At 40.1% G+C, this 17,178-nt stretch overlaps 1 non-coding gene across 1 annotated transcript; it reads right to left on the bottom strand.

Moving 5' to 3' along the window:
* Positions 1-9,579: 9,579 nt before the first annotated feature.
* Positions 9,580-9,686, bottom strand: LOC147937842 (small nucleolar RNA R71). The gene has a single exon (XR_015567495.1). It is a non-coding gene; the product is annotated as a small nucleolar RNA R71 (small nucleolar RNA).
* Between the last annotated feature and the right edge of the window lie 7,492 nt (positions 9,687-17,178).

The raw sequence follows: 17,178 nt of genomic DNA, 5'->3' as shown, positions 1-17,178 counted from the left end.
CATGGAATTTTGAAAAGTAAACATCTTATAAAAAATATTATTACTAACTATTACCAAAACATCTTAACCATTCATAGTCCACAAATTCTTGCATCTATAATTAAGAAACTAAAAATAGAATTAATAGCAAAATAATCAATTTAAAAATATCAAATATATACCCGGGCGTAGCCTGGAATTATCTCCTATTGTATAAAATTGATGAATATGAGGAATTGTACAAGATAAATGAAGTAAACTTGAGAGATGTTCATTTACAATGGGCCTTAATCCCAAGGTATATATTGCAATGATGATTATTGCAATAATGATCACAGATTTCACAGTAATAAATGGAGTGAAAGTTGCAATTTTCAAATCCATATACAAAAGATAATTTGCTACTCATGGATTCATTTTTAAAAGAACTATAAAACTAAATAGTGCTTGCAAGGAAAATGGTATTTTAAAATGGTGGTTGGTTTTTTCTGGTAAATGTAGAGCTGGGTTCACAGCCACTAATATTAGTAGATTCAGATCGAGCCAAGAAGAATATAAAATTTAAGATTTACATGGTGTGGTGAATTGATTTTACTTTTAGTTTTTGACGATTTAATGTATTTGTTCTTTTTTCTTATATATGTGGTCTTATCGATGATGATGTTTTTGATAACATGCTTACTCATATATATCAAAGATCTCCATTAACATATCGTATTTGAGTAAATAAGGCATAAATAAATACAACTTGTTCAGCAGTGTTGTGGCAAAAAAAAACAGAGGAGAATAAACTTGATTTCGGCAGCTTTAGATCGACCTAACAAATTTCCCCCAGAACCAAGGGCTTGATGGAGAGCCACCTTCTTCATACTGATCCTGCATACTTCAATGCATTGACTGTTTTTGGATGGTCCTCCATCAAAGATTTGAGGCTATTTTTGATATCCAAAAATGTGGTTTTTAATTCATCAAAGGACATGGCAATGGTGTGGAAACTGTTCAGTGATTTAGGGATCACATAGAAAGCCAGTAACACAGCACGCCAAACACATTCAACACCTTGAGAAATGAAGGTTTTTATGTTCATATATTTTACCCTGTTTTCCCTTAGTATTTTCACCTCTTTTGCATCATTTGCTATCTAGTTTAGCCATTATTGCATAGCTTTTAGGACTGTTTATGCATTAGGATGTAGTTGCATTGCATTTGCATTATTTCTTGCATAAACAGGTGATTTTGGAGCCTAAGGAGCATGAAATCAATGCTGAAGAGGAGTGAAGCTATCAAGAGAAGAAAGAAAGGGAGTTAGAGCTGAAGAACCAAGGTCCGAAGTTCCACTCGACCGCCCACTCGACCAGACACTCGACCGTGTGCGGAGAAGGACTCGGCTGAGTGGAAGGAGCAGAAGAAAAGCCAACTCGACCGGTCACTCGACCGAGCACCTGGTCGAGTTGACCGAGCCGCCTAGCTATTTTGTCTTTTAGAATCTTTAGGGCTTCCACTACTTTTTCTATAAAAGGGCCTTGTACCCTTCAGCCACCAAAGAGAGCCACCTGAGAGAAAATCTACAAACCTAGTTTTTACCCTTTTGGGAATTTATGCTTTTTGTTTTTTATATTTCTTAGATTTTGTACCTCTTTTGAAGGAGAAAAGAAGAGATTTCTCATACTTGTTTGTTCTATAACTTTCAAAGTATTAAGAATTCGAGTTTGATTATTTCTTCAATATTGTAGATCTTTGCTTTATCTTTCTAATGATGCAAGTTTCGTTATTTTTTGGGTTTATGACTTTGTTCATCATGTTTAGCATTTGTGAGTAGTTTGCTTAGGATCTTGAGGATGAGTTAGGCTGGATTGTGGTTGTGGTTTGTTTAGCTAGGTCAAGCTTGTTTGTTACAGATCTCTTCTAGGCTAGATATACTCTATGCTGATCCTATAACCGAGAGGGTAGGGTTTGATTTTAAGCATCTTAGCATCACACCAATGTCTAGGTTGTTAGATAAGGCTAGATCTAGAGATTATCATTAGGCATGCTAAGAGATTAGATGTCTTGTTTGATTTTTGACATAAATGATCTGTTGCTTAATGCTTGCTTGTATAAGTTCTTTGCTATGTGAGAACTAGTCTAGAAATATATGAGCTTGATTGTTTTTATCATGAGAGTGGATTAACATGTTCTAGGAGATCATTGTCTAGAGATTAGCTCAAGTTGTTTGAGGTTTGTTGACCTAGTTAGATGAACACAATCATTAGTCCAGCCCATGAATCCCTCCTCAAGACCTTACTTGTCATTTTATTTCTTAGTTTAAATCATGTTATTTGTCTGTTGTTTGATTTACTTTTGTCTTGCTCTGTTTTGTTTGCATTGCTCTGTTTCTCGCATTTGTCCGACTTGACCCTGTACTCGATCGCACACTCGATCGAGTGCTTGCTCGAGCTCATCTCCAGAATTCTTGTTTATACTTTATTTTTGTCATGTCTCATTTCCTGTTTCATTTTGGTTGCATTCCTGTTGCATTTACTTAGTTTTCTGTTCAATCCTGTTCATTGCTTGCCTTGCATTAGTTCTTTACTTGTCTTGCATTACTATAGTTTCTATTTCATTGCATTATTGCTTAGTTCATCCTGTTCTCTTTACATTTAGTATCTTGTTCTAGTAGCTTTTACTTTCTGCATTTTACATTCATCATTAGGTTGTTAGTGACAAACATCCTACATATTTGGCTTGACTTAGACATATATGCACATCCTGATTACTTGCATACACTCATTTAGGATTGACATCTCTTATACTACAACAGCATAAGGGTAATTGAAACACCTTGCATTCCACCTGTTCACCATCATCACATCATATCTCATTCATCATCCATCCACCATAAATAACAAAGTTTCAATTTGGCGCTGTTGCCTATTTGAGTGTGTTTTATTACATTAGGATTTTTGTGAGTCTAAGATTAAGTTCCTTTGTTTCCTTGTTCACTACTAATCTCGATTCTTCATCTGTTTGTTTGTGATTGAGTTCCACGTACCAACTCGACATACAACTCAAGCTACCACTCGACCGTCTGGCGATCGAGTATCTGATCGAGTCACAACCCGGATACTATTAAGCCTTCTCCTCTCAATCAACTCGACCACCCACTCAAGCCTGTGCTCGGCCGAGTGTCTGTACGAGTCGGTAATCATGTTTCAAAGCAGCATGTTCCATTCTGTACCCATGCACCAGCAACCAGGTTTCCAGCCTCAATTGTGTCCCCCTCCAGGGTTTCAGACCTACCAAAGCCAAGAACTTGACTTAAGAGCTATGATGCAACAAATGTTGAATGAGCAAGCCAATAAGCAGATTGAAGAAGCAAGGCAGTTTGCTGAGCTGACCCAAAAGTTGAATTGTTATTCTAACGACCTGAGTAACAAGCTTGAGAGTCTGACCTCTACATTCAAGTACATGGAGAGCAACATTGCTTCCACTTCAGCTCCTAAGCCAAACCAACTTCCTGGACCAGCTATTCAAAACCCAAGGGAGTTTACAGCTAAAGCTATTCACTTCTGTGAAGAAGTTGTCACTGAGGACAGTGAGGTTCAGGGTGGGGAGGATTCGTTACTAACTGAAGACCAGAGTGAAGGTTTTACTCAGCAGACTGAAGCAGAGAAACCACTCGACCAGGTGCTCGACCACACACACGATCGAGTACCTGATCGAGTGACCGATCGGTTTGAAAACACTGAAGCTGTTAAGCCTGTTAGGTACATTCCTCCTGCTTAAAAACCACCTCTACCATTCCCATGACGTTTCAAGGCATAAAAGCTGAAGAAACTAAGGGAAATTATTGAGAAAAGAGAAATGATGGCCATACAACAAGAGGTTGTCATTGAGAAGAAAGAGGAAGTGATGGCTTTGAAGGAAGAGGTTGTCATAGCATTCAAAGAAGAAGAGAGAGGACCTGCTTTGGAACAATATGCTCCATACCCTCTTTACCAAGATATGCTGCTTGAGATGTCAAAGCAGAGAGGTCAGAATCAAGACAAGAAGGATCTTGAGGAGATTGAGGGAGTTATCATCCCAACTAAACTTGAAGACCCAGGTCCATTCTATTTTCCTTGCTCATTTAGCTATCTTCACTTCAACCAGTGCTTATGTGACTTGGGAGCATCTATAAGTGTAATGCCTTACTTTATAGCACAAAAGCTTGGGCACACTGAATTCAAGTCCACCAACCTTCACATAAGTCTTGCTGATGGATCAAACAAGGATGTGGTTGGTAAGTTGGAAAGCCTTCTAGTGAAGATAGGCAAGGCCAGAATCCCCACTGACTTTGTGGTTATAGAGATGGATAAGGAGCCTGAAGACCCTATCATTTTAGGGAGACCATTTTTAGCCACTGCTGGAGCTGTTATAGATGTCAAGGAAGGTCTTGTAACCTTGAACATAGCTGAGGGTTTAACCATGAAGTTTGACATCTATAACCCAACCAACTTACCCACCATTGATGATCAGCCTTTTACTATCAAAGACAAAGGTGGTCATGAGGTCTCAAGTGAAGTGGTAGATCCAAAAGCTAGGCTCTCTTCTCAAGAGGAATCAGTGGAAAAGCTCAAGGATTCAGTTCAAGAGTTGACTGATCTAGTGAAGGATCTTCAAGTGCAACTCAACAAGAGGCCTTTGAAGAAAGCAAGACCAAGGTTAAAGCTTAAGAGGAAACAAGGTTCAAGTTCAAGTTTTCTGGGTAAAGTGATCAAGAATCAAGGTCGCAGTGATCAAGTTGTACCAGGGAGGATCTCATCACATCCTTGGTCTCTAAATCAAGTCTGAAAAGACATTAAAAGTCAAGCTTAGTGACTTTAAACAAGCTCACTAGGGAGAAAGTCCCTAAGGTATCTTTATCTTTATTGCTTAGGATTTTTTGTATTTTGATTTTTTTTTTTGGTGTTTTCTTGGTCAGGGAAGCAAGGGAGTCTAAACAGAAGAAGAGAGGAAACCTCGCACATCAACTCGACCCCCCCCCCCCCCCCCTCGCACATTGGGGGAGTGTTTGAGATAGTATTTGATGTTGTGTTTTGTTTTCTTATCATTATCATGTTAGTATTTGCATTTCATCTAAGGCATAGAAAAACCCTAAAAATTTGAAAATTTTTGCAAAAATCTTTATAAAGAAAAAAGAGTGTTCATGTAGTTTGCATTGCATATTAGGATCTTGTTTAGCATGTTTCATGTAGGACTGTTAAATATTTGCATTAGGGATCTATGATGAGTTTTACCTTGTTAGCTTGTTTAATTCACTAAACTAGGATCAATGCCCAAGTTAATAGTACTTTGATGCTAGTTGAGTAGTTAGAAGCATAAGATTGAACCAAGCCTTAAATACCTGCATTGCATTTGGTCTAAATTGAAGCATGTTGTGATTTGATGCCATTTCCTACTTATAAGAACCTAATATTGACTGTTAAATATCAACTTGTACATTGCTTTAAACTCATGGATACCATATACATATTTGGATCATCTTTCTCTTTTTTTTTTTTACCACTCTTGTTGATCCAAGTAGCTGATTAAACCGTTGAAATCAGTTCCCCTACCCATTAACCAATCCTTCTTTCAAGCCATGTTTATTCTTGTGTGTGTGAGGCCTATTTTGGGATTGAGCTTGGTAGAAAGTGTTAGGTTTGAACTGACAAGATTAAAGCCTTGTGTAGATCTAGTTTGCAATTTTCAAACTAGATAGAACTAGGTAGTTAACTTGTTGGGTTTGGGACTTGGTTGTTTTGAAAAGAAAAGAGGAAAAAGAGAAAGAAAAGGTTAGAGTCTTTAGTGTTAGAATTGCGGAATAAAGACTTGAGAGTGAGAGAGAGAATCGTAAGAACAAAAAGAATAAGAGAAAAGAATATGACTTAGATTAGTATTTTACAAATGTGAGATACAAGACTTCTAATAGCCATACAATCGGTCATAGAGCCGTTAAAGAGGTATTAATGAGGAAAGGGACAGGAAGTGTGATTCTCTTAGGCGAGGGAATAGTGATAGCGACCGGTCATAGGTTTGACCTTCCTTAACAGTCACATGTGACTCTAAGCCACCGACCACTTGGGATATTTTGTAGCTCCCATTCTCGATCCTTCTGCTTATCTTCACAAGTCTCATAAGGCCTCATTTCTTCTCCAATATTGTTGGGTCGTAGCCCATCAATCCCACACTTGTACCGACGGTCGTACGGACGTTTGTACGGACGTTTGTACGGACGCTTGTACGGACGCCGTTGAGTGAAGTCCTACTCTCCCTTGATCAATACTCCCCCTCAAGTTTAGTCGTGTAATGTGGCTAAACATGGAGTGCCGTGATGCATTACCTCGTTAAAAACCTCAATATATAAAACCACATGGGACAAAAATATATTGAGGGAAAAAGAGTGTAATGACCACGGCTAGAGGACTTGAGATTAAGGGCGTGTCAAGTCCATAAGTCCAAGCTTGTTGTTGGTGTGATCACAAACTTGATGACTTGCGGCCTTGGTAAAGATATCTGCCAGTTGATCCTTGCTTGGTGTGTAATAGGGCAGTGTAACTCCTTCTTCAATCTTCTCACGAACTTTGTGGCAATCCAATTCGATGGGCTTGGTTCTTTCATGGAAGACTGAGTTAGTGGCAATGTGAATGGCGGCTTGATTGTCGTTTATATCAAACACTGAATTTAAATGAGCCTTAACCTCTTTAATACCTTCTTGGTTGTCTCCTGGGATGATTAGATCATCTACATATATGAGAACAACCACTATACCTTTAGTATTATGAAGTTTAAAGAGAGTAGCATCCGAGTGAGACCTTTTGAACCCATGATCTTTAAGTGTGGTGTAAGCTTGTGGTACCATGCTCTTGGTGACTGTTTTAGTCCATATATAGCCTTCCTTAAGCGCAATACCTTTCCAGGTTTGATCACATTTTCAAGGCCAGGTGGTGGTGTCATATACACTTCTTCTTCTAATTCTCCTTGTAGGAAGACATTTTTGACATCCATCTGCCACAAATCCCAAGACAGGTTAGTAGCTGATGTTCATATATTTTACCTTGTCTTCCCTTAGTTTATTCACATCTTTTGCATTTTTTGCTATCCATTTTAACCATTATTGCATAGCTTTAGGACCAATCATGCATTAGAGTTTAGTTGCATTGCATTTGCATCTTTTCATGCATAAACAGGTGATTTTGGAGCTTAAGGAGCATGGAAGCAATGGAGAAGAGATGTGAAGCAATCATGAGGAGGAAACAAGGGAGTTAAGGCTGAAGAACCAAGGTCCAGAGTCCAACTCGACCGCACACTCGACCAGACACTCGACCGTGTGCTGAGGAGGACTCGACCGAGTGGAGATTGCATGAGAGAAGCCAGCTCGACCAGTCACTCGACCGAGCAGGGTCGAGTTGACCGAGCCGTTGACTGCTTTGACTTTTTCTATTTTTAGGACTTCCACCTCCTCTCCTATATAAAGCCCTTGTACCGGCAGCCACCAAAGAGTCCAGCTTTTTAGATATTCTCTAAACCTAGTTTTTACCTTTTTTAGCTTTATTCCTTTTGCTTTTTATTTTTATTTTTAGATCTTGTACTTGAAAAAGACTAAATTTCTCAATATTGTTAGTTTCATAACTTTCTTAATATTGAGAATCTGAGTTTCATCCTTTCATCAATATTATAGATGTTTGTTTCATCTTTCTAATAATGCAATTTTCAATGTTTTTTGGGTTTTTGACTTTGTTTATCATGTATTGTTGTGAGTAGATCTCTAGGATCTTGAGGATGGGTTAGGATGGATTGATCTTGTGGTTTGTGTGATTTGGTCAAGCTTGATTGTTGTAGATCTCTTCTAGGCTAGATGTTCTTAATGCTGATCCTGAACTGAGAGGTTAGGATCTGATCTCAAGCTTCTTAGCATCACACCAATGTTTAAGAAGCATAGATAAGGCTAGATCTAGAGCTTACCATTAGGCTTGCTAAGAGATTAGAGGTCTTGTTTGGTTTGAGATGTATTGCTTAATGCCTGCTTGTGTAGATTCTTTACTGTGTGAGAACAAGTCTAGAATTGCATAGGTTTGATTGTTTCTTGACCATGAGAGTGGGAGAAACTTGTCTTAGATTTATATGTCTAGAGGTTAGCTCAAAGTTTGCTTGAGATTTGTTGACCAAGTTAGATAACCACAATGATTAGTTCATCCCATGAATCCATCCTCATGACCTTCTTTGTTTATTGATTTCTAAGTCTTAATCATGTTGCTTGCTTGTTGTTTGATTCGTATTTGCATTGCTCTGTTTTTATTGTGTTGCTCTGTTTTCCGGATTTAACCAACTCGACCTACACTCGGTCGAGTGCTTGCTCGAGTTCATCCCCAGAACTCTGGTTTATGATTTGTGATTGTCCTGTTTCATTCCTGTTTCATTCTAGTTGCATTCATTTAGTTTTCAGTTCATTAATTGTCTTGCATTAGTTCATTAGTAGTAGTTTCTATTTATGTTCTTGCTTCATTACTGTTACAATCATTCAGCTTCATTTTCATTTATTTCTTAGTTCTTGTAGTTTACTTTTTGCATCTTTACATTTCCATCTTAGGATTGTTAGTGACAAGCAATCTTTACATTTGTCTTAACTTAGATTCATATGCATATCTTAATTGTTCACAAACAATCATTTAGGATTGATACCTCTTATACTGCAACATCATAAGGGGAATTGAAACACCCATCCATCATTCCATTCATATCTCACCATTGCATACATTCATCATCACCCACCACCATAATAAATCTTGTTTCAATTTGGCGCCGTTGCCCATTTGAGTGTGTTTTTGTGACATTTAGGATCCATATTAGTCTAAGATTAAGTTCGTTTATACACTTGAATCTTCTGTTGCTGGGTTGAAGTTCCATTTTAGGTACCACTCGACCAGTCACTCGACCACCACTCGACCGAGCAGTGATCGAGCCCTTGATCGAGCCAGAAGCCGTGTACATTTGGACACCACTTCCCAGTCGACTTGACCCCCCAGACGAGCCTGAGCTCAATTGTGAACCTGTTCGAATCTGTACTCGCGTTTGTTGATGCACACAAGGTCTAAGGGGAAAGATAATCTTCAAAGGCCTATTGACAACATACATAGGAAGCAAAAGGGTTGGGGAAATCAGAGAAGAAGGTTAGTTCAAGTTCAGCAAGAGGATTCAGTGATCATGGAGCAACAAGCTAACCATGAGCAGAGACCTAGGCACATTGGTGCTGGAGATGCACCCAACACCCACAACCAAAGGGCTGGTATTGTGCCTCCAACAGTGCCAAACAACAACTTTGAGATCAAGAGTGGATTGATCTCCATGATTCAAGCTAACAAGTTCCATGGGTTTCCAATGGAGGATCCACTAGATCACCTTGATGAGTTTGACAGAATTTGTGGTCTTACAAAGATCAATGGAGTGAGTGAAGATGGATTCAAGTTGAGGCTCTTCCCATTCTCACTTGGAGATAAGGCACACCTTTGGGAGAAGACTCTTCCTACTGGAGCAATAACCACATGGGATGCTTGCAAGAAGGCTTTCTTAGCCAAATACTTCTCCAATGCAAGGACTGCTAGGTTGAGGAATGAGATTTCTGGGTTTGCTCAAAGAAACAATGAAAACTTTTGTGAAGCATGGGAGAGGTTCAAAGGATTTCAGACTCAATGTCCTCATCATGGCTTCAGCAATGAGTCACTCTTGAGTACATTGTATAGAGAAGTGCTTCCCAAGATTAGGATGCTTCTTGACACAGCTTCTAATGGCAATTTCCTCAACAAGAATGTGGAAGAAGGCTGGGAATTAGTTGAGAATCTTGCTCAGTCAGATGGCAACTATAATGAGGACTATGACAGAACCATAAGGAGTTCCTCAACTGATCAAGAGGACAAGTACAAGAAGGACTTGAAGATGGTCAATGAGAAGCTTGACAAGATCCTTCTTAGCCAACAAAAGTCTATTCACTTCATTGGTGAAGAAGATGTTCCAGTTCAAGAGGGGGAGACTGAGTTTGCTGAATTATGCTACATGCAAAATCAAGGAGGATTCAAAGGCTACAACCAAGGGGGTTTCAAGAACAACAATCTCTCTTATAGGAGTACCAATGTGGCTAATCCTCAAGACCAAGTCTATCCACCTCAACAGCCTCAACAGCAACAAAACTACATCCCCAAACAACAACATCAAGTGTTCCAGCCTCAGTTGTGTCCCCCACCAGGGTTTCAGACTAACCAAGACCAAGAACAAGACTTAAGAGCAATGATGCAACAATTGTTGATTGGGCAAACACAAGGAAAGATTGAGGAGGCCAAGCAGTTTGCTGAGTTGAACCAAAGGTTAACATCACAGTACAATGATCTGAATATGAAGTTTGAGGGTCTTAATTCAAGAGTGAAGTATATGGAGAGTAACATAGCCTCTACTTCAGCTCTAAAACCAACCAAGTCCCTGGAAAAGCTGATCAAAAACCAAGGGAGTTCACAGCCAAAGCCATTCAAATTCAAGAGGAAGAAGTCACTGAGGACAGTAAAGTCCAAGTTTGGGGGAATTCATTAGTTACTGAAACCCCAAGTGACGTTTGTGCAAAGCAACAAGAGCTCGCGATCGAACTCGACTAGGAGCTCGAGCAGCCACTCGACCGAGTGCATGCTCGAGTGGTCGATCGAGCTGGAGACTCCGAAGCTGTCAAGCCTGCGAAGTATATTCCTCCTGCCTACAAGCCTCCACTACCATTCCCTGGGCGTTTCAAAGCACAGAAGATCAAGGAGTTAAGGGAAATAATTGAGAAAAAGGAGATGTTGGCTAAGCAACTAGAGGAAGAAAGGGTTTTGAAGGAAGAAGCTTTGGTTGAGAAAAGGAACAAGTGTCAGCCATTCAAGAGATCATCATAGCTTATCAAGAAGAGGAGAGAGGACCTGCCTTGGAACAGTATGAACCATATCCTCTCTATAGAAATTTTTTGCTTGATTTGTCAAAAAAGAAGGCTCAAGCTCAAGATGAGAAGGATCTTGAGAACCTTGGAGGAGTGATCATCCCACTTAAGCTTAAGGATCCAGGGCCATTCTATCTGCCTTGCACCATCAGTTACCTTCACTACAATCAATGCCTTTGTGATTTGGGAGCTTCAACAAGTGCGATGCCATACTCCATAGCTCAAAAGCTTGGGAGAACTGATTTCAAATCCACTAACCTCCATGTGTGCCTAGCTGATGGGACAAATAGAGAGGTAGTTGGAAGGTTGGAGAATGTCCCACTCAAGATAGGGAAGGCAAGGGTTCACACTGATTTAGTGGTCATAGAGATGGACAAGGAGCCTGAAGATCCAATCTTACTAGGGAGGCCATTCTTAGCCACTGTTGGAGCAGTTATTGATGTTAAGGAAGGTCTTGTGACCTTGAACATTGCTGAAGATGTAGTTATGAAGTTCAACATCTACAATCCAACCAACCTTCCTACCATTGATGACCAGCCTTTTACTATCAAGGACAAAGGTGGTCAAGGAGGTTTAAGTGATAAGGTAACCCCAAAGGCTGAGCTCACACTTCAAGAGGATTCTGTGGAAAAGCTTAAGAGGTCAGTTCAAGAGCTGTCTAGTATGGTTGAGGACCTCCAAGTTAAGCTGAACAAGAGGTCTTTGAGGAAAGCAAGACCAAGGCTCAAAATCAAGAAGAAGTATGGTTTGTGTGCTAAGGGTGAGGTGATCAAGGATCAACTTCACAGTGACCAAGAGGTTCCAGGGAGGATTTCATCACCTCCTTGGTATCTAGATCAAGTCTAGGAAGGAAACCAAAGTCAAGCTTAGTGACTTTAAACAAGCTCACTAGGGAGGAAGTCCCTAAGGTATCCTTTGTAAATATGCTTTAATTTCTTAGTAGTTTTGATGTGTTTTCTTTTATGTTTTTGTTGGACAGGCTTTTTGGTGAAAATATAGTTGGGTAAGGAGAGATGTCGACTTGGAAAAGGAGACTCGCAGGCCCACTCGACCAGGTCACGAGAGGTACTCGGCCGAGCTGGGTAAGATTTGAGGCCCATTCGATTCCCATTCTTCTAGAATGATCGAGTGGAGGGAAGAACAAGGAGAAAAATTTTGAAATTTCAAAATTGGTCAAGGAGCTCGACCACGTGCTGGTCGAGTGTGGGGTCGAGTGGCAGCCAAAAAGCAAGTCAAAGATTCCCAATTCAAATTTGAATGGTATGGACGCTCCACCCTTGTCTCCTTGTCCCCTTAACTTCTTTATATAGTCCTTGCACGATCCTATACCTCTCACATTCTCTCATTTGCTCAAAACATTTAAATTCAAGCTTTAAAATCTCTTTCAAAGTTCATCTCTTGCTCAAGCTTTGTTCTTTCAAGTTTTTGGGTCACTAACCTATTAACTTTGAGCTTTGAGTCTATTCCCTTCAGTTTCTTTTGAAAATGTCTTCCAAGATAACCAAGAAGTCACACCAAACCGCTGCAAGCTCCATGGAACGTCATGATGCTGACCTTGAATCAAGAGGTGAAGCTTGGAGAGCCACTCGACGGACCACTCGATCGACCACTCGACCGAGTGGAGGTTCGAGCGGCCGGTCGAGCCAGGTGCCGCGTCCAAGGAGAGAGCTAGTTGAGGAAGATCCTGAGAGGACCGAAAGTGAGGAGGAAAGAGAGCCTACTCTCAATGAGTTTATGAGGAGACACAGGGCCAAGGGGAAGAGGCCAGCTGTTGAAGTTGAGCAAGAAGAGAGTGAAAATGAGAGTGAGGAAGAAAGTGAAGAAGAAGAGTTGATGGATGATGGAGAAGCTGAGTCTTGTGGGCTGTCAAAGAGGCAGCTTTATGATGCTTTCATGAGGATGGAGTTCTTAGGAACTAGGTATCCACACAAGGAGACCATGGAGAAGCTTGCTATTGATGAGGATGTGGAATATCTCTTTGAGAAGAGCAATCTCACCAAGTTTATGGGGCTTTGCATGGAAGGCTACAAAGAGGAGAGTTGTGAGTTCCTTGCCATTGTCAAGCTGCATACATATGCAAGGAAAGACCCTGAGGTTGGAGCTGGCCACATTTCCTTCACAATCAAAGGGAAGAGGCATGAGCTTTCAATGAAAAAGATAGCCAATGTGTTTGGTTTTGAGGTTGGGAGCAATAGGAGTTTGATGGTTCCAAGAGAAGAGTTGTATGCTGTGTGGGAAACCATTGGAGACAACAAGCTCTACTCATCCTCCAACTCCAAGAGCTCAAGGATAAGGAGCCCAGTCCTAAGGTACTACCACAAAGCTATTGACAACACCTTCTTTTCAAGGAAGGAAACTGGGAACATCAATGAGGGAGAGCTAAAGATGATTGCCTTGGCTCTTAATGGAGTGATTTTTCAAGCAAGAAATGACACCATAATCCTTGGGAGCACAGTGGAGACTGATCTAGGAATGGTACTCATTGACCACATGATTCAATTGAGAAGTTGGGTAGGAAAGTTGGAAAACAAAGGGTCAAGAGGAGCACTTACCATTGGAGGCATCATCACTCCAATCCTTCAAGCTGCTAAAGTTCCACTTAGAGGAGAAAGTGTCTCACCAAGATGGATTGACTCAAGTTACCTCACTTCTACTCTCATCCTAGCCAAGGAGATGCATCAAGGGAACCACATATTCAACTTTGAGCTTCCAACACTTAGGAAAAAGCAATTCATATTGCCTAACCAAGAACTCACCACCATTCAAGAGGGGGCCAACATTGACTTTTGGCCAGCTGAGGAGCATTGGTTTGATGGAGTGGTTCAACATAGAGTTGAGGAAGCTGGGAATGCACAAGTAGCTGATGGAGAGGAGCAGTTCTACTTTGAAGACTATGAGCCCAACCCAAGAGATAGTAGAGGAGTGAGGGAGAATGCCAAGAGGTTAACTCTTTTGCAAAAGTGGGGCAAGTGGCATGGAAAGAGGTTTGACAAGCTGAAGAAGAAGGTGACCAACATGGCTAAGTCTATCAAGGGCTTGAAGAAGGAGATTTCTGAGCTGAAGAGTGGAAACTCACCTCCTAGCTATTCAAGCCCTTTGAGGAGAAAGAAGTAGCTCAACTAGAGCACTTTCAAGGGTTGCGAATCCTGTGGAACCAGCTAGGGCTTCAATGTATGAGCCAAATCAGAGGAAGAGGAGCTCAAGTACCCGAGAACAACAATTTTCAAGGCACTCGACCGGGTCACTCGAGCACCCACTCGACCGAGCAGCTCCAATGCACTCGGCCGAGTACCAGCCCAGATCACCCTATGGTTTCCCACCTCCAGCTGCTTATCCAGGTTATCCAAGTTACCCTCCCATCCCACCTCAGTACTACATGGATCCAGCTCTCTACCAGCAGTTTTGCCAGCAGCAAAGTCAACATTTTGACATTCGCGGTCCAGCTCGACCCCCCCACTCGGACACGTACTCAACCCAGTCGCGGTCGCTCGCCATCGTCGAGCTGCCCAAAAGTCTATCTCCAAGTCACCAACAAGACCCCAACCACTCCTATGACAGCATGCAGATGGATGTGGACAACTTTTTCCACAACCCCTAAGGTACCACTATCACCTTCACTTGTACATACCATTGCATTTGATGTTGTGTTTTGTTTTGTTTTTAATCTTGAATCCTCAATCAAATTTCTTTCACACAGAGGACTGTGTGATTTAAGTTTGGGAGAGGGTTTGAGATAGCATTTGACATTGTGTTTTGTGTTCTTATTTCAAATTTTTATCAGCATCATGTTAGCACTTGCATAAACATCTAAGGCATAGAAAAACCATAAAATTTTGAAAAATTTTGAAAAAATCTTCATAAAAAAAGAGTGTTCATATAGTTTGCATTGCATATTAGGATATTGTTTAGCATGTTTCATATAGAATTGTATAATATTTGCATTAGGGATCTATGATAAGTTTGCCTTGTTAGCTAGCTTATTCACTAGACTAGGATCAATGCCCAAGTTAATAGTACTTTGATGCTAGTTGAGTAGCTAGAAGCATGAGATTCAACCAAGCCTTGAATTCTTGCATTGAATTTGGTCTAAATTGAAGCATGTTGAGATTTGAAACCATTTCCTATTTATAAGAACCTAATATTGACTTATAATTATCAATGTGTGCATTGCTTTAAACTCATGGATACTATATACATATTTGGATCATCTTTCTCCTTTTTACCACTCTTGTTGATCCAACTAGCTGATTAAATCATTAAGATCAGTTCCCCTACCCCTAAACCAAACCTTCTTTCAAGCCTTGTTGATTCTTGAGTGTGTGAGGCCTACTTTTGGGATTGAGCTTGGTAGAAAGTGTTAGGTTTGAACTGACAAGAGTAAGACCTTGTGTAGTTCTAGTTTGTATTTTTCAAACTAGATAGGACTAGGTGGTTCACTTGTTGGGTTTGGGACTTGGCTGTTGTAAAAAGAAAAAGAAAGAAAAGAGAAAGAAAAAGGGTAGAGTCTTTAAGAGGAGATTGTGTTTAAGCAAAGTCTAGTGAAAGGATGGGAAGTAAAATGTTGTTTAAGATGGTTCTAGTTAAGGAAAAGAAAAAGAAGAAAAGAAAAGTTTAGCAAAATGCTTATATGTCTTAAGAATAAGAAGAAAAGAGAACCATAGCAAATAAGTGAGAATCCCCCATCCCACTAGAAAGATCAAGTAAGAAAACATCTCCTAAGACTTGAAAACCAAAAGAGAAAAGGATTAAAGAGAAAAGAAGAAGTAAAGGGTAGCACTAGGATCATTTGGGTTTAGATTGCTAGGATAAACACTTTGGGTGCCTTTGGGTAGACAAGGTTTTGTTCTTGTATGTGTCTAAGTGTTCTTACCTTTAGCATTCTTCTAAAGCTCAATCCATTTTCATGAGAGAACCTTGTTGTCGATAAGCCCTACTCTAAAAAGAGACCATCATTGTCTCAAAACCCTTTATTACCTTTGCATAGAATTGATTCATGTTCTTGATTAATGAATGTTAAAGGAAATGGTAGATTTGAATGCATGTGGATATCTAAGGCTCAAATCAATAAAGGTTGTGATATGCTTGTCTAAAGTCTTTAATTACAGCTCATTCAACTTGCATCATAGTACTAGTAACTTGGACATTGATTCTAGATGGTCTAATTGCAAGCTTTAGGAGCTGAGATCCCACTTTCAAACCTCACTTACCTTCTTATGTCTTGCTTATTTGCTTGAGGGCAAGCAAAGACTAAGTTTGGGGGTGTTGATGTTCATATATTTTACCTTGTTTTCCCTTAGTTTATTCACATCTTTTGCATCTTTTGCTATCCATTTTAACCATTATTGCATAGCTTTAGGACCAATCATGCATTAGAGTTTAGTTGCATTGCATTTGCATCTTTTCATGCATAAACAGGTGATTTTGGAGCTTAAGGAGCATGGAAGCAATGGAGAAGAGATGTGAAGCAATCATGAGGAGGAAAAAGGGAGTTAAGGCTGAAGAACCAAGGTCCAGAGTCCAACTCGACCGCACACTCGACCAGACACTCGACCGTGTGCTGAGGAGGACTCGACCGAGTGGAGATTGCACGAGAGAAGCCAGCTCGACCAGTCACTCGACCGAGCAGGGTCGAGTTGACCGAGCCGTTGACTGCTTTGACTTTTTCTATTTTTAGGGCTTCCACCTCTTCTCCTATATAAAGCCCTTGTACCTGCAGCCACCAAAGAGTCCAGCTTTTTAGATATTCGCTAAACCTAGTTTTTACCTTTTTTAGCTTTATTCCTTTTGCTTTTTATTTTTATTTTTAGATCTTGTACTTGAAAAAGACTAAATTTCTCAATATTGTTAGTTTCATAACTTTCTTAATATTGAGAATCTGAGTTTCATCCTTTCATCAATATTATAGATGTTTGTTTCATCTTTCTAATAATGCAAGTTTCAATGTTTTCTGGGTTTTTGACTTTGTTTATCATGTATTGTTGTGAGTAGATCTCTAGGATCTTGAGGATGGGTTAGGATGGATTGATCTTGTGGTTTGTGTGATTTGGTCAAGCTTGATTGTTGTAGATCTCTTCTAGGCTAGATGTTCTTAATGCTGATCCTGAACTGAGAGGTTAGGATCTGATCTCAAGCTTCTTAGCATCACACCAATGTTTAAGAAGCATAGATAAGGCTAGATCTAGAGCTTACCATTAGGCTTGCTAAGAGATTAGAGGTCTTGTTTGGTTTGAGATGTATTGCTTAAT

Source organism: Camelina sativa, chromosome 9, assembly GCF_030686135.1.
Source record: "Camelina sativa cultivar CO46 ecotype springtype chromosome 9, ASM3068613v1".
Classification (NCBI taxonomy): Eukaryota; Viridiplantae; Streptophyta; class Magnoliopsida; order Brassicales; family Brassicaceae; genus Camelina; species Camelina sativa.
The sequence above is the reverse complement of the archived record's forward strand: the minus strand, read 5'-3'. Positions and strand labels throughout refer to the sequence as shown.